The sequence below is a fragment of the Neoarius graeffei genome, chromosome 2, assembly GCF_027579695.1.
Source record: "Neoarius graeffei isolate fNeoGra1 chromosome 2, fNeoGra1.pri, whole genome shotgun sequence".
Classification (NCBI taxonomy): domain Eukaryota; kingdom Metazoa; phylum Chordata; class Actinopteri; order Siluriformes; family Ariidae; genus Neoarius; species Neoarius graeffei.
Window position 1 is genome coordinate 22,677,339 of NC_083570.1, and position 22,017 is coordinate 22,699,355.

A 22,017-nucleotide genomic window follows, 5' to 3' on the forward strand; every position below is an offset into this window, starting at 1 on the left:
ACCTTTTTTTCTTTCTTTCTTTTTACTTAATTTCCCTGTTTACTTCTGTGTCCCGTTTCTTTCTAGCCTCTGTTATTGTGTTTTATGTCTGATGTCACTTTATCTACTTGTTATGTAATGACTTGATATTTTCAATTTAAAAAAAAAATGGCGTGGAGTTGAAGCTGAGCGAGCTGATATTGAAATAAGGGCGTTTAAATCTGCGATGATTTTGTTAATATGATTTTATGTTGCAGCTCTTAGTTATTCTTTAATTTTTTTTAAATATATTTATATAAAGGATGTCTCTAAATAACAAAAAAATATATATCTCAGGTTTGAATTTTAAAAAATAGTGAAAGTGCAAATAAAAATACAAATACATTTCATAGATAATTAATGTATTGATTCAACAATATCAAAAGCTGCTGTCGGTATATTTCATGTGACAATGTGTTGATGTTCAAATAAAATGTTTGATGATAATTATATATCTATATGTTTTTCTTAATTCAATAATAGCACATGCTCTGATTGGTTGACCTCAAACACTACCTCAGGTAACCTCTCTCAAAGGCTGCCTGAGGTAGTGCTTCCTGTCTGCAATCGACCGGGCTGAGGACGGGAAATCAGTGGAACAACCAAGGAAGAAATTCTACTGTGAGAAGCCTGCCCTCTGCTGGTCCGGCAAGGAATTATTCACAGTGACAAATATCGTGATATTTTTATTTTTAATGCTTTCATGCGAGAGTTCCTTTTACTGTCATGTTGTGTATTTCCAGACATAAAAACAAAATAAAATTTCTCCTTAAACCAAGGGGGAAAAAGCAAAATTGGTCTGTGCTCTCAGGGAGGGAGGGGTAGCGTACTCTCTCAACCCTGTCAATTCCAGTGATGCTCACTAATCATGTGTGTCTATGAATTCAGGCCTACGGCAGGAGTCAGATAGCTCTTTCCTCTGGGTGCAGTGGGGGAAATGAGGCCGGGCTGGCGGACACTGACTGGTAATTTTTGCATTTGCCCGTCTGTATTTCAGAAGCATCAAACCGGATGATCCACAAAAATTGTAAAGATATGGATCTAATCTATTTCTAATTTTCTTCCAAATTTTACACTGGTTGAATACATTATGTTGTAACACGGCCTGTGATTGGCTGATCGCAGACGCTCTCGAAGAATGACAAGTCCCCTCTCATCAGCGAGTAGGAGTGCATTCTGGCATGACAACACACGATACTTTTATTAGCTGGGTAGGTTTACCACTAAACGTTAAAAGAAAATAGCCCAGCAAACACACAACGTATATATGACGTGGTGGTTTGGTAATGTCAGGGAAATACGTCGTCGTTACGTAGTAGGCACGTCCTAATACAACATAGTGGTAATACGTAATGGACTGGCGACCATCCAGTGACGTTTGGGTGATTCTCATGAGGCTGCAGTGAACATGTCCAGGACGCATTTTCCAAAATCAATACTTAATTCACATAAACTCTGATATTTTGTGTAAAGAAAATAGGGAGCACTGTATGGACAAATGGTTTTCATCATCTCATCTCATTATCTCTAGCCGCTTTATCCTTCTACAGGGTCACAGGCAAGCTGGAGCCTATCCCAGCTGACTACGGGCAAAAGGCGGGGTACACCCTGGACAAGTCGCCAGGTCATCACAGGGCTGACGCATAGACACAGACAACCATTCACATTCACACCTACGCTCAATTTAGAGTCACCAGTTAACCTAACCTGCATGTCTTTGGACTGTGGGGGAAACCAGAGCACCCAGAGGAAACGGGGTGAACATGCAAACTCCACACAGAAAGGCCCTCGCTGGCCACGGGGCTCGAACCCAGGACCTTCTTGCTGTGAGGCGACAGCGCTAACCACTACACCACCGTGCCGCCCGTTTTCATCATCATATAAACTAATTTTTCTATCAATTAAACAAAAAATCTATGGAAATTCTCATTACCGTTATGTGTCCGCATCCCTTTTTTTAATGTTTACTTTAAATCATATAAAAATTCCTAATTATATAAAAAAATACAGTGTAAAGTTATTTTAAAACATCTATATTTATACATAATATTAATATTTTTTGTGTTGAACAAAAAAAGGTACTTGATTTTAAACAAAATAACTGTGTCCGCACCAAATGTTTCTCATTACCGTTTCATGATTTCACCCCCCTATAAAAAGTACACCGTGCCTTTAAATTGATCAGCTATCCCATGATGCATCACTTCAGATACAAGATTCAAAATGGAGACAAGGTCAGTTGCTCACTCTTCTCTTACTTTGTGATATTTATGTTAATGTTGCTAAATCTGCCCTCAGTTACACTGTATATTATCATTACCATTATGGTTTAATACTCATTACTTTTAAAAATAAAAAAAATATTATTTTATGATTATTATCACAATATAAGGCTTTAACATGTGGCAAAGTTATAGGTTGCTAGCATGCTAGCATTTCAGGTTATTTGTGAAATTAGCCAAGAAGATCTCATTACCGTTACTCAATATTCTCTTTACCATGCACTGTGAGGGCAATAAATAAATGTCAAAAAATATATAAAGTAATTGTAATGGACTGTGCTGTTCATTTAATGGGATATTTTGTGGAAATATGAAAAATTGTCAAAAAATGTTTTTAACTCATGATCTAGCTTCATCATTTACTGTAACGGTGATGAGAATTATTCTGGATCATGTAAGCCTCAAATAAGAATAAAATTATATTAAAATATTTTTCCATGAAAAAAAGATCAACATAGTAAAGTTCACACTCTATTTTAGGCTCTCAACTTGAAAAAATACTGAAATGAGGTGAAAAACTTTATGTTAATGTGAAGGTCTTCATGAGAATCACCCGTATGTAGGGCTGCTCAATATTGGAAAAAATCAATATCACAATTTTTTCAGTAAATATCGATATCGCGATTTTTAAAACGATATTTATACACCTTTTTTTAAAGCCCTGATCATCAACACCTGAGGCACCGGGCCACATTTTTATAGTACAGGCCTCATAGGCTACCTGTCAACCCTTCCCGTTGTACCCTGAAACGCCTTTTACTTAAACTATTTACTGTGCAAGCGCGTACTTTGCATAGGTCCTATAGCCTGTACAAGGCTCACGTTCTCCTCACTCAACATTTCCGATCACAGAGGATGGAGCCAGCGCTGGTATTACCAGTGATTACTGCGTAACGTCCACACTGGCTCGTAGCCAGCCAAGGATAAAATCTCTCTCTCTCACACACACACACTACAACGTAAGCTTGTGTGTTGTTAAGACACCAACATTAAACACGCACAATATAGAGACAAGTCCTTAAGAATTAACATACATGAAAATAGGCTTCTCTTCCTTCATCTTCCAAATGTGGACTCCGCTATCTTTTTGGCATGTCAGCATTGAAATACCATTTGCAGAGATATTTCACTCGCCATTAAGAAAAGTAAAAGCAACACATGATTAGGGCTACATGATTAGCAGGGGGACACCGTTTTAAGCACACGGAATTTTAAAAACAATGTAATTACAGCTGAGTCCGTCTACATCGCGCAATAAACCCGTCCTTAGCAGAACCTACTTCAAAGCATGATGCTAGCTGCAGATGCACAAGTCAAAATCAAATGAACCCAAGTAAACATGCCGTGGCGGGCAACATTAATAACCAAATTGCCTTACCTTAAAACGCTGCCTTGACCACAGGACGACTCGCAATTATTCCACTTAAATCCACACGGTTTAACACATCTAACACGGCTAGCAAGCTGGATATGTGCTAATATTGTTGTGCTTGTTTTCTTCCGTAGATGCCATTTTTACATTACCCAGTCCCACATCCAAAAATATGACGTAAATGTATGTTAATTGTATTATTATAACTATTAGCAAGCAAATCAAACAACATATTAAGAAATCAATATATCAAATCACCCGACACGTATGAAAACAGAAGAACTGATTTTTTACTGTTACGGAGATATCGCGGGAGTAGAATGGATGACGTATGCAAGGCTACGGTGTGCCTTAGGGGACAGAAGGGTTCGTTTTACCTTACTGTCACGTCAATGTTATTGTTGTTTTATTGCCATTGTAGAAATATTGTGCACGTCCCTTTCGACAAATGACAAAAAATCGTTTCATATCGATATTATGAATTTTGATATCGTTTGACACCAATATCGATATCGTGATAAAAATACGATATATTGCACAGCTCTACCCGTATGTCCATGAGCGTCGCCACCATTGAATGTAAAGGGGGCGTGTCCCCTTCACATTTCATAATTCTTCGTTTGGACCCCCCCACATTTAACATAAAATATTAGTTCACCCAGTGCCGTTTCTATTGCTTCATGAAAGAACCCATTCCACTTGATCGATAAGAGAATACACATCCCACTGAAAATCCACTCAGGGTTTTCCGGGCGTTACCTACAACAACTCACCGCGTGCAGTTTTCTGGAAAGTAACATGGGAAATCAATGTATGGGGAAGGAATAGTAGAAAGGAAAGCAACAGAGAGATATGGATATTATTCCAGGTGCATTGTGAAGGAAAGGGGGATAAAAGTTATGAAGTGGTAGAAATTGTGGTGGCACCAATGTAAGGAGTTATATCTATAAATCTATTTGTTATACTAATCTGTAAATGTTACTGTAGTACCACCATTGCATGTAGGTTGACAAAACTGCACTTGTTCATTGTGTGAAGTTCTCTTTTATGTGTCATTGCTTGACACAGTGTGATTTTGTGTTATGAAGACTGCATGATGCCATGGCATTTTTGTTATGAGTATCACTAAATCGGAAAAAAGTAAAATGCACCCACTAAAGTCACTGTGGGTGGTTAACAAAATTGCACCTGTTCATTGTGTGAAGTTATTTTTTATGTGTCACCGTTGCTTGATACAGTGTGATTGTGTGTTATGAAGTTTGCATGATGCCATGTCATGCCTGTTCATTGTGTGAAATTATGAATATTCTTATTTTTAAGCATACAGTTGAGTGTCACTATTGCTTGGCACAGTGGCATGTTGTGTTACATCTAAAACTAAATAAAAAAGGAAACAAAATAAAAAGTAAAATGCACCCATAAAGTTATTGTTGGTGATAAATTGTGTCACATTCATCTCATTATCTTGGGCAGAGCAGTGGGTTTAAAAACAGGCTGATGAATATATGGACTAGTTGAATGAGGACTTATTGTTGAGTCTCTAAAATAGTCATTGAATTAAGTGACTTTTGTAGGTAAAATTAGGTGTTTAACAACCTGTTAAAAATACACCAGAATGCAGGAAATGGCATCTAATTAATTAAAAATTTTCTGGGGGAGGACCCACCAGTGTGTCCCCCCCCACATTAAAAATGCTTCTTACGCCCCTGCGTATGTCCTACTACGTAGTCTACATGTTGTGTGTATTTTCTATTTGATGATCGATGTATTAATAATTTGCTTTCGTACATTTTGTTGTATGTCTCTATGAATAACATTAACAATGTGATCTTGGTCTATTGATGAATTGATCGTATTTTAACTTTAAAATAGCACTGAATGAGGCCATTTCAATGAAATAAAACTTCGTAGATTCATGATTTTGCAGTTTGTCTTATCAGTTTATCTGCACTGTAACCCTCTAATATAACTATTAGTGGGGTTTTTTTTTTTTAATCCAAAATCATGTTCATTACACGCAAAACTTTAACTGAAGGGGAGGACTTTCACATGATCCGTGCTTGCCAACAAATTATTTCAGTGACCCGTGATATGAGCCTGTTTCTCTTCCTGTGATGCGTGATTGAGAATGTTTATGTTTGTGGACCCCAGGGGCGGATCCAGGGGACGGGTTTAACCCCCCTTCAGCGACCGGGGGTATAAAAGAGTAAACACAACAGAAAGCTTGAAGCAAGCAAAATTATTCAAAATATGCTCAAATTCACTGAATGAACATGTACAGCTTCATTTTCCAGCGCGCTGCCTTCGGGCCGCTTGCCGACGCTTTTTGTAGAAATGATCAATATCCCCCCACTTTCTTTCCAAATCCAATCCCCGCCCCATCCTGTGACCCCCTCCACCACATCACCCTGTTAACTTGGCGGGAAAAGGGCATATGCTGGCTGACCTCTATCCCATCATGCTTTGCGGCTCCGGATCACGTCTGTCTTTCAAAACCCGTTGAAGGAGTGACTTCCGGCCTCCCAGTTTTTTTTATTGGTGCGAAGGGAAGGTGTTTGGTTATAATTGGAGAGCTTTGATCGACAGAATCTTTCAAGGTAATAATGTTACCCTTGCTATTGTTGTCACTATGTGAATGTAAGGTGATTGAGTCTGACAATATATTATATGCAAATGTTATCATTACATGTGTATTTTAATGAATGTTAGTGTCTGAGTCTCCACCGCAGGAAAGCAGCGGCGCCATGTTGTTTGTGGGGGATGATGGGCGTGTGGTGTCGGAGTCCCGCCTCCCAGTGATAACCCTGTTACTGAATGTTAGTGTGGATCCTTGATGGGGAATTTCATTCACTTTTTAAAACTATGGTTTAAAGCTGTGAAGGTTTAACTGCCTCCTGATTTCAATCAAAAGATGACTTTGGTCAGTTATTTAGTACTGTTACAATATAAACTGATAAACATGCATCCTAATATGAATGTGTGGTGAAATTTAAAAACTAAATTGTCCACGTTCTATTTCAAGGGGAGAAATGTAGTGTTTCTCTGAGGTAAAGGCTGCACTGTGTGGGGGGCCACTGTTACACTCCCCTGACTTTTCTGTCCCCTTTATGTTGCAGTCAGACGCGTTGGACAGAGGGCTGCGGGCTGTTCTGTCCCAGAGGGTGGAGGGGGAGGATCGCCCAGTGCTGTACATCAGCAGAAAGCTGTCGGTGCGTGAGGGCCGCTACAGCATGATAGAGAAGGAATGCCTGGCCATCAAGTGGGTGGTCCTCACCCTCCGCTACTACCTGCTGGGACACCCTTTCACGCTCTGTTCTGACCATGCACCCCTCCAGTGGCTCCACCGCATGAAGGATGCCAATGAGCAGATCACCCGTTGGTATCTGGCACTCCAGCCCTTTAACTTCAAGGTGGTCCACAGGCCGGGGGCGCAGATGGTCGTGGCGGACTTCCTCTCCCATCAAGGGGGGGGGGTTGGCTGCAGGCCGGACAGCTGCCCGGCCTGAGTCGGGTGGTGGGGGTATGTGGCAGTGGGGGCGTGGTCAACCGTCGGTCTGTGAACGGAGGGCGGAGTCAGGGAAGGTAAGTGGCAGAATCACTGCACCTGCTGTCAGCTAACCTGCATTTGTGTGTCTTCCCCAGTGACCGCGCCCTATAAAAGGAGAGAGTGAGCAGAGGAAGGGAGCTCTCTCCCCAACCAGACGACTTGTGTGTGTGCGTGCATGCATGTTTATTTTATTTTTTTTAATTTATTTATTTTGAGGATAACCCCTTGAGATGTGGCATCTCATTTTCAAGGGGGCCCTAATGACAATACAACAAAAGAAAAACAGGACTTGAATACACACACTAAACATATACACAATAGACATATACACATAAACACACTCACACACTTACCAACGTTGCTCTCCAAACTACCCCACTACCCCCACCCAGCATACTACAATAATGTCATTTATATACGGTATCATACAGTATCAGCACAACTAATCCAAGAAAGAGAGGAAAAACAAACAAACAAAAAACATTCAGAAACAGGAGCAGGATGTTTGAAAATGAGTGATTAGAGATGATCTGAAAATATGAAAGGAAGAAATGGACCTGAGTATTGAAGGAAGACTGTTCCAGTCTGATGGTGCTTTTAAACTTAAATGCACGACGACCAATTTCTTTGCGAATTCTAGATGTAACTAGAAACAAGTGGTCAATGTGCCGTAAACTGTAATGAGAGCTTAGAGGAGTTAATAACTGTTTCAAGTAAGGAGGAGCCTTTAAGTGAATACATTTGAAAATTAGGGTTGACCATTGGAGCTGCCTTCTGGTCTTGGGAGCTGGCCAGTCCAAATTTTCATACATCACACAGTGATGTGTCCTATACGGACATCTAAGTACAAATCTATAAAGACTGTTATATAGTACATTGAGAGGGCGAAGATGTGTTTCAAAGGTGTTGCCATAGACAACATCCGCATAATCAAATATTGGAAGAATTAACTGGGTTACAATTCTTTTCCGGACTTCTTGTGAAAAGCAGTCTACTGAACGATAAAGAGATTTTAAACAACCGGTTATTTTTTTGGAGATTGCATTAATATGGGGTTTGAAGCATAGCTGAGAGTCAAGCCAGACACCTAAGTATTTAAACTCCAACACTCTTTCAAGTAATGTTCCATCAAGAAGAGTGATTGACCAATTAGTCAATGACAGAGAGCCAGGTCGAGTACAAAAAAGCATACTGTACGATTTTTCCTTATTCAGGAGAAGCTTATTTGAAAGAAACCACTGTTGCACTTTGTTGAAGTCTGATTGGAGAGAATGCTGAATTTGAGAAATACTGGCACCGGAAGAGTACCATACAGTGTCATCGGCATATAAATGAATTTGACTATCAGAGCATATTTGAGGCAGATCATTAATAAAAATTGAAAACAAAATTTGTGGCTGGGAGAGTGTAAAGTCACTGAAAAGTGCAAAAATAAAGTTTTGGAAACTCAGTTCTGGCCTGCTGTACTTCTGTGCTCCACCCACCCGCTCAAAGTTCTACAACTACTTATTGGGGTATTTGGAATGTTTCATAAAGCTGTTCCACACTATTTCAGTTTGTTTTACTGTTGCATGCATTTATTATGCAATCTATAGAAAAATTCACTTGGGTGGAATTTCTTTTTATCTCTTGGGAATATCATTTATCTCCAAGGTTTGCATATTACGTTCATTAAAAACAAACAGTAAAATCTTACCATTAACTTAATTAATTCCATTCGTTCTGCAAGATATTAATTGCTTTGCAAATTTGTCTCAGATACAGAGGACCTTGAAGAGCTGTTCAGGCCGAGGAGTACAGATCCACGGCAAAACACCAGATCAGACAGTGAGTTCTATTCTTACTTACAAAAGAGACATGCTAGCATACACATCTTATGAAAAGATAGAAACACTACTTAAATAAATGACTTACATTTGTGATCTGTCAGTCTGAATATCTGTGTAGTGACATCCAGTACTAATAATATTACTTGTTGATGTGTGATATTTTATCATAAAATCCAACCATTTTTTAAATTTATGTCTTTAATTCATAAATGCATAATGCTCACTTGTTTTTATGTGGCCCATTACACTAACCATTTCCTTTTTATGTGTTTTTATAGATTATCAGAGAAAGATTCTGATTAAGACAGTAGTGAGACCAGCTGTGATGTATGGATCGGAGACCGTACCCTTAACGAAGAGACAGGAGGCAAAGTTGGAGGTGGCAGAGTTGAGGATGTTAAGGTTTGCGACAGGAGTGACGAGGTTGGACAGGATAAGGAACGAGCACATCAGAGAGACAGCACATGTGGAGAGCTTGGGAATTAAGCTAAGAGAGATGAGACTGAGATGGTATGGGCACATCCTGAGAAGAGATGCTGATCATGTTGGAAGGAGAATGTTGAGGATGGAGCTGCCAGGCAAACGAAAACGAGGAAGGCCAAAGAGGAGATACATGGATGTGGTGAGAGAGGACATGAAAGTGGCAGGTGTGGTAGAGAAGGATGCGGAAGACAGGGAGCAATGGAGACGAAAGATCCACTGTGGCGACCCCTAATCGGGAGCAGCCAAAAGAAGAAGAAGAATCAGAGAGAGGTTCTGATGTGCCTAGATGAAATTGTGCAGAATTATCTGTAGGTACTTACCTCTTGCAAATATTTTATGTGTACATACATTACTTAATCTGACCATATAATGGTGAGCAAGGATTTCCCAATTTATCATTAATTATAATTATATTTGCAGGCTCGCACTGCTGTGGCTGCAACAACTAAGGAGACAACTACTGTACTAACCCACGATTCATCTGATTCGGAAACCAGAGACAGCTGTTATGCCTCAGTCACAACTGGCCGTACGTGCTCCTACGGCCGGTCTATGTGCAAAAAACACAAGAAACGCGCAGAAGGCGCGCGTGAAACGCACGGAGGGCGTGCGTGTGACATGCTGATTTTCGAGGCGCAGACCGGCCGCAGAGGTTCTTTGTCATGTCAAACAAACTCTACGGGTGCTTACGTTTTTTTCAGGTTGCAAGACACTTACGGCCAATGTGCGTCTTTCTCCACGAACAAAAAAAATGCAGCGATTTGGGAAACGCCAAAAATCGCACGGCCAAAAAATCGTACGTCCGGTTGTGACCTAGGCTTTAGCTCTTTCACTACTAGATTTTTCTATTATTGAATACTGGTTCACCATTAAATATTTTCTAGAGCCAGAACAAAAATAATGGTTGGCATGTGTGTAAATATTGCAGTCAGTCTCTGTAGGTTTTTATGTCATTTTAGTGTAATGTAATATCTGACCAGCGGCCATCATAAAAGTGCAGAACAATACCTTTAAGTTCCTTTGCATATTCATGATTACATTTGATTCAGGTAATGCATGTATTAATCTTCTATTTCATCCTGTGAAACTACAACACATGACCTGTTATGATTGTCATATATATAAAACTGTGTGTACTCGTACACTTGACAATCATAACAAGTCATGTGTTGTAGTTATATAACAGGTCATGTGTTGTAGTTATATAAAATTTATTTATTTGTTCACATTTCTGACCTAGCCTGGCTGATGCAGCTATTTTTTTGTTGTTGAAATAAATTCACCAACTATGCAAAATATTGTTGATTCTTCCATGTTTTCTACATAATATTACTCTGGTTTTGTAAGGTAGTAGAAAGGATGTGAAAATGTAAGGTGATGAGAATGTGCCCATATGAGTGTGAAAGTCCGCATAGGGTAGTGGGAAGGTGGTGGGTACGTAATTTCTCTATGTAACTTTACTAAGTAGTAAAAACGTTGCTGGTTCCAGAATTTTACGTAGTAACTACGTAAAAACACTACGTAACATCTACCAAACCACTACGTTTTAAGTACGTAGTTACTACGTAAAATTGTTACATGGGAGACTACTCCAGATTTTGGACCCTGACAAAGTGTTTTTTTCCATCGTATTTTAACCCTCTGGGGTCGAGAGCTTCCTTTAAACCTAGCTGGTGCATTAGCTGTACAGTAGACCTACAAATTCACTGAGCTCTTTGCAGACCAAAGTTACATTCATTACGGGTCTCATTTTCAGTGACAATAAAGATAACCTATGAAATATTGAAGTAAAACGACACTGCATTGTAAATTAAGTTGTTAGTTTGATCATCCAAGCAGTGGTTAAGCCACAATAATAATCTTCTCTAGCATTAACATTTGTATGTGAGGTTAATAGCCACCAAAGGAAGGTCAGCGAATAAATGTATAGTCTACCTTTCTTCAGAAAAAAAAACTGAGTGACTGTCGGACCTTTTTCTCCCTTTCAGCTTTCTGCTGCCTCTCTTTACATTTCTTGTAAACTAACTTCTAACTTTCTAACTTCTTCATGATCTCTTCTTCATGATGATGTCAATCTACTGATGGTTTACCATCAATCCTGTTTCTACTGTGCGCAGCTAACATTAGTGCTGGACTGGAAAGCAACAAACCTAACATGGTGTCACGATCTGGCTCCGCCTACACAAGACTGCACCATGTAATGAATAGGCAGAGGAGTGAAATATAAAGACTATCTAAGCTAATAATTTTGTGAAAAATGGAAAACCAAAAGATTGTTGTATTTACCCAATATAAGAGACTTTTTTTTCATTAAATTAGCTTACACATGTAATAATATTAATATTGTCCTCTGAGGGCAATAGATAGTTTTCACATGACGTCACAGAGTAGGGGAATTCCCTGGTGGTGGCCATCTTGGGGGGCTAGCTTACCATACGGGTCACTGAGCACACATTGTAATGCGCGAGTTATATTTATTTATATATTATTTACATTTATAGTTACATTATTACTATTTAAAGCTAGCAATGGTGCACACCTGTTGTATTCACGCTGTCGTAATAGGTCAGATGATGACGTCAAGCGGAGCTTTTATGGAGTTCCCACTGTACGGGAGCACGAAGGCGAGCAAACAGAGAAACTCAGCATACAAAGGAGAAATCTATGGCTTGCAAGAATCAACCGCAAGGATTATCAGCTTTCCAAACACAGCAAAGTCTGCTCCGATCATTTTATAAGTGGTAAGTTGTTTAAATAGGAAGTACACTGTGTGCATAATTATTAGGCAAGTGAGTACTCTGACCCTACCATTATTTCTATGCATGTTTTCCAACCGCAAGCTAGATACACTTGAAGGCTAATTGGATTTAAGCATTCTCAGGTGGTATTTATTTGTGTAATGAGGGAGGGTGTGACCTAAAGTCATTAATACCCTATATTAAGGTGTGCATAATTATTAGGCAGCTTCTTTATCTCAGGCAAAATGGGCCAAAAAAGAGATTTAACAGACACTGAAAAGACAAAAATTGTAAAATGCCTATCGGAGGGATGCAGCACTCTTGAAAAAGCTAAGCTATAGAAATGTGAGCACAAAACAATCAAACGTTTTGTTGCAAATAGTCAACAGGGTCGCAAAAAATGTGTGGAGAAGAAAAGACACAAATTAACCGCAAAAGACTTGAGAAGGATTAAACATGAAGCTACCAGGAACCCATTATCCTCCAATGCCACAATATTCTAGAACTGCAACCGTCCTGGAGTGTCCAGAAGGACAAGGTGTTCGGTGCTCAGAGACATGGCCAAGGTAAGGAAGGCTGAAACACGACCACCACTAAACAAGACTCACAAGTTGAAATGTCAAGATTGGGCCAAGAAATATCTGAAGACAGATTTTCCAAAGGTTTTATGGACGGATGAAATGAGAGTGACTCTGGATAGACCAGATGGATGGGCCCATAGCTGGATAACTAATGGCCCGTTTCCACTACCCTTTTTCAGCTCACTTCAGCTCACTTCAGCCCGACACGGCTCGCGTTTCGACTACCAAAAACCAGCACGACTCAGCTCGCTTCAGCCCTGCTTAGCCCCTAAAACTCGCACGGTTTTGGAGTGGGGCTGAAGCGAGCCAAAGCGAGCCGAGTGAGGCTGGGGGCATGAGCAGACACTCCCCTGTGCACTGATTGGTGAGGAGGAGTGTCCTCACATGCCCCGCGAGCGCGCTGGGATCTGTAAACACCGCAAACCCGGAAGGAGAATAATTACGAATTGCGAGAATTTCTGAAGCCTTATGCGCCTCGCCTCATCTATACGCTCTTGCCAGTATCTGTCCACGTTGTCGGTGACAACAAGCCACAGCACCAAGACCAGCAACACTAACGACTCCATGTCCTCCATGTTTATTGTTTACTATTCGGGTCGTGAGACTACCGCTTAAAAGCTCACTGATGTCACTGTTTGCGCTGCTTAACGACATCACGTGACGTCCACCCACTTTCGCTAACTCCACCTAATGTGTCCACCCACTTCCAGCCAGCACGGTTCAGCGCGGTTGTAGTCGAAATGCAACTCCAACAGCCCCGCTCAGCCCGACTCAGCACGGCACGGCTCAGCCCGACTCAGCCGCGTTTGTAGTGGAAAAGCGGCATAATGGACACAGGGCACTTTGACTCAGACACCAGCAAGGTGGTGGAGGGGTAATGGCATGGGCTGCTATTATTAAGGATGAGCTAGTTTGACCATTTCAGGTTGAAGATGGACTTAACATCAACTCCCAAACCTACTGCCAGTTTCTAAAAGATACATTCTTCAAGCAGTGGTATGGGAAGAAGTCTGCATCATTCAAGAAGGCCATGATTGTTATGCAGAACAATGCACCATCACATGCACCCAAGTACTCCACTGCTTGGCGAGCCCACAAAGGCCTTAAAGATGACAAAGTAATGACATCGCCCCCTTCCTCACCTGACTTAAACCCTATTGAGTACTTGTGGCCCCTTCTTAAGCATGAGATTTACAGCGAGGGAAGACAATACACCACTCTGAATAGCATTTGGGAGGCCATGGTTGCTCCTGCACAAAAAGTTGATCGTCAACAAATCAAAAAACGAACAGACTGGATGGAAGGCTCATGGCAGTTATTGAAAAGAAGGGTGGCTATATTGGTCACTGAATATTTTTGAAATGCTAGAAGTGTTTATTTGTTAATTCTGAGTTGTTTAATTGTTACACTGAAAATTAAAATAAACAAGTGAGATGGGAAACTTTAAGCTTTTCATTTAGTTGCATAATAATTCTGCACACTAAATGTTGCCTAATAATTCTGCACACTTGTATATTCCCCTGAGAATGCCTAAACTCCCCTTTCCTTTGTTAATCATTCTGGTTTTAGGTTTATTAACAATTTGGATTGACTGAGAGCACTGTATTTGTTCAACGATAAAATTAATAATCAGGAATACAACTTGCCTAATAATTGTGCACACAGTGTATAAGGATGAGAAAAAAACAGTGAATCGGAAAGCTGCGCACATTTGCGCAGCTTCGCACAAATGTGCGCAGCTTTCCGATTTAAATCAATTCCGATTTAAATCAACTCGATATTATACACACACATATATTTATATGCAGTGTTGAGAGCTCTAAAATTCCAATGTTTACATACCTTGGCTGTAATTAGGACACAACTGTCACTTGTTTTTATATGGTGGACTTCACGGACCCAGCCACAGACAAAATAATTGTATGACTCCAGCGACTTGTATGCTCTGAGGTTGTCAAGTGTGTAGGCGCTTTTAGTATTCACGAAATAGTTCACAATATCAGGGTACGATATGGATGGCAGCCCTGCATAGTCACTTGAAAATGCATCTTTGTCCACTTCGTAGGGGTCAATTCCCCCAATCAAGGCCAGTTTGGCTGCATACCGTTGTCGTGAGATGTCGTCCAATGTGTCCATATACTTCCGTTTGCTTGATTTTGCTGACATTGATCTTTATTTTAGAAAACTGACTATATAACTTAATAAATTCGTCCGAGATAACGTAGCCGATAGTGGCGATGGTCCGTTTTGTTTGCCCCCCAAGATGGCGGCTGGGGGGCGTTCCCCGGAATGCCGTGACGTCAGTGAAAACTATCTATACTTCTCTTAAGCAATAAAAAACACAACATGCTTACATTTGTAGTTTCAATCAGGTTAAAACTTAGACATCATGGCCAGATATCAAAAGCCAAATTTTATTCTGCCAAGTAAGTGGTGATACACAGTGATATTGGAATCATATGTACTAACATTGCTGATCTCACAGTAATATTTGGCCAATAATTCAAAATGGTGTACCCCGCCTTTCGCCCGTAGTCAGCTGGGATAGGCTCCAGCTTGCCTGCGACCCTGTAGAACAGGATAAAGCGGCTAGAGATAATGAGATGAGATGAGATGAGATTTAGGGATGCTATTGTACTCCAGAAGAGTATCGCATTTCACTGCTACAGTGTACTAGATCCTGTGCTGTATTTTATTTAGTTTACTGCATTTGTAACCTGAAACAAAGAATTATAAATCTGTGTTATGCTAATGTTGGTGATACAGAGAAAAATCTCTAGATGTTATTCAGAATGTTTAGGTTTTGGCATCAGAATATATGTGCATGAGAAATAACATGTCAGTATATAATTCCTATTTCGGTATATCTCTATCAAGGAGTTATAGTCTAATTAATATTCACTTTATTCCTTATTTTCACACAGAGTGTATATCAATGTTTTTTTCTCAACAAAACAGACATGTGGACAATGCTGACATAATTCATTGCCTGCGGTCGAGTGTGAGGCAGAGGGCTCTCACCAGCAATCAAGTTACTGTCCTCCGTGGAGAGGAATTTGACTGTGCAGAGAGAGCCTTCCGCCTTTTGAGAGTGTGCATATTGAGAGAAGGCATATTTGAACAAAGGAGTTGTGTCCAGAACAGTATGCTTAGGAGCAATCCTGAAGGGGCTGCACGCAGAGCCATGTTCTCAAGACTGCACCGGCGGACATACAGTGGAAGGGCCACATTCCTTGTCACATCTGGATGGCAGCCACAAGCTCCTTGCTCCTGCAAAGCTCCTGTGTCCTCAACAACTAGAAGGTAGGGGTTGAATGTCTTGTTCAGTTATTAAATTAATAATTAAGTAATTAAGAATTAATCTGTAATTAATTACAAATTAGCAAAAGCATAACCAAGACAGTACTTTCCCCGGGGCATTAAGTCTTGCATTAAGAGTTGAGTGATTTCTTACATGAAAGCAGTGTATCTAATGTGATCAAATGATTTTAAGATATTAGATATACTGCAAGTTAATTTTTTAACTTCTTTTTTTCTTCTTTTGGCTGCTCCCGATTAGGGGTCGCCACAGTGGATCTTTCGTCTCCATTGCTCCGTCTTCTGCATCCTTCTCTACCACACCTGCCACTTTCATGTCCTCTCACCACATCCATGTATCTCCTCTTTAGCCTTCCTCGTTTTCGTGTGCCTGGCAGCTCCATCCTCAACATTCTCCTTCCAACATGCTCTGCATCTCTTCTCAGGATGTGCCCATACCATTTTTTATTTTATTTTATTTTTTTTTTACTTTATATTCATCCCAAATGTATTTTAACCAGTGGTGTGTATCAGGCACTTTAATCCCTCTCCAAAGGGGTGGCAAAAATGTAGGACGTGACAGCAACATAACAAAAGTCATTTATATCCTATGTAAAATGACACTTAATTCACACAGCCAAAGCTATGGTATACATCTCTTCTGTTTTCATTACAAGATTGAACAGTAGTGATGAGGATGTGGAGTCTAAAGCACTGCCTGCTCCATCTCCAGCCAGGGTGAAAACAGTCAAAGACCAAGGACAGCTTCTCACATCACCTCTCATTTCACCACCGAGAGGGGGTCAGTGACTCCCAGCTCCTTCAGCAACCAACATTACAGCAGCTGGAGGGAATCCGTGTTCCTCAGCTCCCGCTACAGACATCATCATAACACCTGGAGCGAGACCATGGACCTTCAGCCCTCACACAGAACATCACAGAGGGAGTCTGTCATCTCCAGCCCCTGATACACAAAACATCAAGCACCTGGAGTGAGTCTGGTCTCTAGCCCCTGCTATACACCATGCAGTGACTGGATGGCTTGAGTGTGTATGGCTGAAACCACTTCTTTTCTTGCTTGTAACACACACACACACACACACACACAGAGAGAGCACCTGAAAGCAGTTATTGTCCAGGGGGAATTACTTATTGTGATTAAATTTGAAAAACTCCTCTTGTGTGTCTGATCATTATAAGCAGGGCTTTGAACCGGTTCAAGGAACGAAAACGAAAACCGGGAACTTTTTCTATTTCACATGGAACAGAAACGAAACCAGAAACTTTATTATTTTTTATGTTCCGGAACAGAAACGATTATTAAAAATAATGGTAACCGGCTAATACCAGTTTTTATTTCGTTCCTCAAAGTTTCTGTAGCCTACAAATAGTCATTCTTCTCCTGCGCAAGTTTCTATGACCCGCTGGGGTTCACTTCCTGTGTGACGTTCGCTGATTGAATGGAGAGAGCGGGAAGGTGGACTGCCATCACGTCTCCATTACTGAGTGTCTGAGCAAAGAAGAGCCTGAACGATGCAACCTCCCTATTGGCTGTTTGTAAAAATGTATCAGTTGTTGCCCCTCCCACGGGAATCATCGCGGACTCGAGAGACGAGACCTGACGAGTTAGTTCGTTGGTAGCAGAACAAAATGTCTGGACACAAATCGGGTTTTCAGAAAAGGAAAGAAAATAAACGGAGGGTCGAAAATACAAAACGAGTTTTAAGGTAGGACAAATGGTTAGTTTTCTGAGGCAGCCCGCCGTGACTGCAGGCTTTCAGTTGCGTCATTGAATGGTTACTTTTCTGAGGCAGCCCGATTTATTATAGCCCATTTAGTTAAAATAGTTGATATAAAATGTTTATAGTTATAGTTATGTGATGGTTGTCCTGATTTAGACTGTTTTTTTTGGGGGGTTGCGCGATGTTGCACCCGGGTCCAGATTAGGGCAGAACCGGCCCTGGCTACATTTCAGCTGTAGTTTATGAATGTATGTACTTGCATAGATGTGTACTTCCAATATGGCGCCTAACAAAATCTCGCGGCGCGGTGACGTCATGCGGTAGCCCTCTATAGGGCCTGACTAGCCTTTGGTAACACACTAAACGAATTCTCTTTCATTTTTGGCACTTTTTCTGTTTGTGTAGATGGGAAGACATACTGAGAATCCAAATCACCAACATTTGAAATAATAATTGTTTTGAATTATTTCTTGTCTTATTTAATGAAGGTTGTAATAGAATTAGCCTACATTTGGCTTAAGCTGGATGAGACAGAGACATAATTTTATAGCCATTTGTTAAACAGCTGACCGGGAACATAATTAACCGTTCCGGGAACGAAATTTTTTTGTTCTAACCGGTTCGGGAACGTCTATTTAATGGTGAAACCCAAAACCGGAAACGTTAAAATTCCGTTTCTGTTCGGAATGAACCAATAGGAAAAAAATTCCGGTTCAAAGCCCTGATTTTGAGGCATTGTTGACAGTTTTACATGACTAATAATTACCACAGTTTGATATTTTCGCATGTTCACAAAGCATAGAAATGCCTGTCGTAACACAAGCAGAATTTGTTTTACGTCAGAAATAATGCAGCAGTAACCTATTACATTTTCGGCAGTGGAAGGCTTTATGGATGAAACTTAAGGGAAGCAACCCCTGCTCACTCAGGATTCTGATGTTGGGTCAAGTGTGTGCAAAGTGTAGGTTATTTTATTGTCTGTGTCAAGCTCTATGCAGCCCGATTCATTATCATGTGGTATTCTACACTCACATTCATTTGTACTGTATGTTATAACCACACATCTGAGTGTTCAGGCCAAACCAGTGACGTGGCTGTAATCAACCTGTATTCACTGTATTCACTGTATTTATTTATTTGGTGTGGAAAATCTTAAACATAGAATCAACTTGGCTGCAGAACACTGAACTTTGAAAAACCCTGCAGAATGATACACAAAGCTGCCTTCGCTTCATATAAGGCGTAAGGGTGTTATCAAATGGCCTCTCTAACAAATATTAATACATAGGGGTTACATAAGAGTATATTGATTTTTTTTTAATTATTTTTCCTTTTTTTTAATGTCAATAGAAAATACGAGGCTTTAGAAATATACTCCAGCATACATGTACATGAAAATACCGTCAGGGAAAATATGTAATTAACCATACACAATTTCTTTTGTGGGGCGGCACGGTGGTGTAGTGGTTAGCGCTGTCGCCTCACAGCAAGAGGGTCCGAATTCGAGCCCCGTGGCCGGCGAGGGCCTTTCTGTGCGGAGTTTGCATGTTCTCCCCGTGTCCATGTGGGTTTCCTCCGGGTGCTCTGGTTTCCCCCACAGTCCAAAGACATGCAGGTTAGGCTAATTGGTGGCTCTAAATTGACCGTAGGTGTGAATGGTTGTCTGTGTCTATGTGTCAGCCCTGTGATGACCTGGTGACTTGTCCAGGGTGTACCCCGCCTTTCGCCCGTAGTCAGCTGGGATAGGCTCCAGCCTGCCTGCGACCCTGTAGAACAGGATAAAGCGTCTAGAGATAATGAGATGAGATGGGTACATAGCCAATTCTAAGGGAATAACTGATTATTTTTAGAAGAGGTTCAATTGCTTCTTGTACTATCTGTCTGAAGAGTCTCGAAAGTCAGGGATTTTGTATACAAGTTGAAGATTTTGATGTGGAAATTAATGAAGTTAGTTCAATTTCTGTAGACCCTGTAGAACAGGATAAAGTGGCTAGAGATAATGAGATGAGAATTTCTATTGTGATTGTAAAAATGGTCATGACTTTCAGGGGGTGAACAGTTATACTTGACTTGTAGTTCTGCTATAATTATTAGACGTAGTTGTCGCCTATTTATGCTCTGAAAAGGCATTGTTCTGAATATAGTTTGTTACATTCAAAACTGCAATTTACAAGCCTGGTCTGTTGGTTCTGTGCGTATGAACAAGAATGCCACACAGGATATAAGGGTCATTAGGCAGCTGGTGAAATAACGACAGAATACAATAAGACTAAAGACACAAGGTTGATTCAAACCGGGACCATAACCTGAGGCACAAGGCTAAAGCAGCACTGGAGTGGTTTTCTAAATGTTCAAAAAATACTTGACTTTAAATTATGCTAGAAATATTATATACAGGCCTAGTCGTAGCCCTTAAGTTAAAGAAAAAACATGGTTTAGAATATATTTTAGATTAAATCCTGCAATTTACAAGCCAAGTCTGCGGGCTGTGTGTGTTTGAGCAAGAATGCCACACCAGTAGGTGGTGCTAAAGCTCCATGGTCCAATCAGGTTTCCTCACAAGGACAGAATGCAAATGCACAGATTCATGGAGCCTCAGTTTTTTGTTTTCCACAGTGTGCCAGCACAAACTGACATGTTAACTCATCATTTAAATTGCGTGGTAACACAGTCTGGAGGAATGCAGATTTGGTCAACTGGTGACTCTGAATTGGCCATGGTTGTGAATGTGAGTGTGACATGCTGTCTGTTTCTGCCCTGTGATAGATTGGTGACCTGTCCAGGGTGAACCGCACCTCTCACCACCCACGTGCAATGAACCGGTGCTACAGGTGCTCTAGCCCCCGCCCCTTTTCTGTTTGCTGTCCAAAGTGCCCTTTTCATAGGGACTGTTTTGTTGTTGTTGTTTTAATATTTGTAAAAGATAAGTTAGCTCCAACATCAATATTCTCTACAATTTGACAATAATATATGAAATTATAGATTTATAAAATAACGTTTTTCTATGTAAATGCGGGCATCAATCCGTGACGTCATGCATTCAGTGCGCCTCCGTGCAGAAAGCGCATGCAGGCGGTTGGCAGTGGGAGACAGTGCGAGGAACGGCATGGTGGGCCACACTGAAAGTCTCCTTTCATTTCTTATCTGAACATGCAATATTGTGCAGCTTAGAACACAACAGTAAATGCGTAGGGTTGTTTATCATTTAATGACGCCGCCTAGGCTATATTTAAACCGTTTGCTCCATCCATTTCATTAACGTGGCAGATTCGGAAACTTTAGTTTGAACGACGGCGTTAATAAAGCAGCTTCGAAAACTTAAGGCTGAATGACGACATCCACAACATATTCTATCAAGACACACAGAACGTTCAGTTGCAATTGAAATTTAGTTTTGAATAAAGTTAACTTGTGTGAAAAATTTGTTCCAAGTGCCCTTTTTTGAATGTTGAGCCCCTGCCCCTCCAAAGGTCTTTGCACGGCCCTGCCTCTCACTCAGTGTCAGCTGGGATTGAGCAATGGATAAATGGCATAGAAAATGAATGAATTAATGAATGAATATTTCTGTCACTTGTATACACGCCTTGTATCTCATTACTAATATGATAGAACTTTGTTAATTACAGTTATTTCAGTTGTGTGATATCATTTGGATCACAACCTCAAGAAAAAAATTATGATTTATTGTTCATGTTCCGGAGCGGCACGGTGGTGTAGTGGTTAGCACTGTTGCCTCACAAGAAGAAGGTCCTGGGTTCGAGCCCAGCAGCCGACGAGGGCCTTTCTATGTGGAGTTTGCATGCTCCTCCCCATGTCTGTGTTGGTGTGCTCCGGTTTCCCCACAGTCCAAAGACATGCAGGTTAGGATAATTGGCGGCGCCAAATTGACCGTAGGTGTGAATGGTTGTCTATGTGTCAGCCCTGCGTTGACCTGGCGACTTGTCCAGGGTGTACCCCGCCTTTCGCCCATAGTCAGTCAGCTGGGATGGGCTCCAGCTTGCCTGCGACCCTGTAGAACAGGATACATGGCTACAGATAATGGATGGATGTTTATGTTCCAAAAACATTTTGTGCTGAGGTACACATGTTGCTTGAATGTGGAATTTATTTCAAATACTGACATACAGT

The 22,017-nt window shown here is 40.8% G+C and overlaps 1 long non-coding RNA gene across 2 annotated transcripts; it reads left to right on the forward strand.

Moving 5' to 3' along the window:
- The first annotated feature begins 7,239 nt into the window (after positions 1-7,239).
- LOC132872327 (uncharacterized) lies at positions 7,240-10,575 on the forward strand. Of its 2 annotated transcripts, none has more exons than XR_009651426.1 (4): positions 7,240-7,386; positions 8,978-9,046; positions 9,327-9,843; positions 9,952-10,575. It is a non-coding gene; the product is annotated as an uncharacterized LOC132872327 (long non-coding RNA). The 2 variants fall into 2 exon arrangements; XR_009651425.1 differs by having other exon boundaries at positions 9,327-9,839.
- The last annotated feature ends 11,442 nt before the right edge of the window (positions 10,576-22,017 follow it).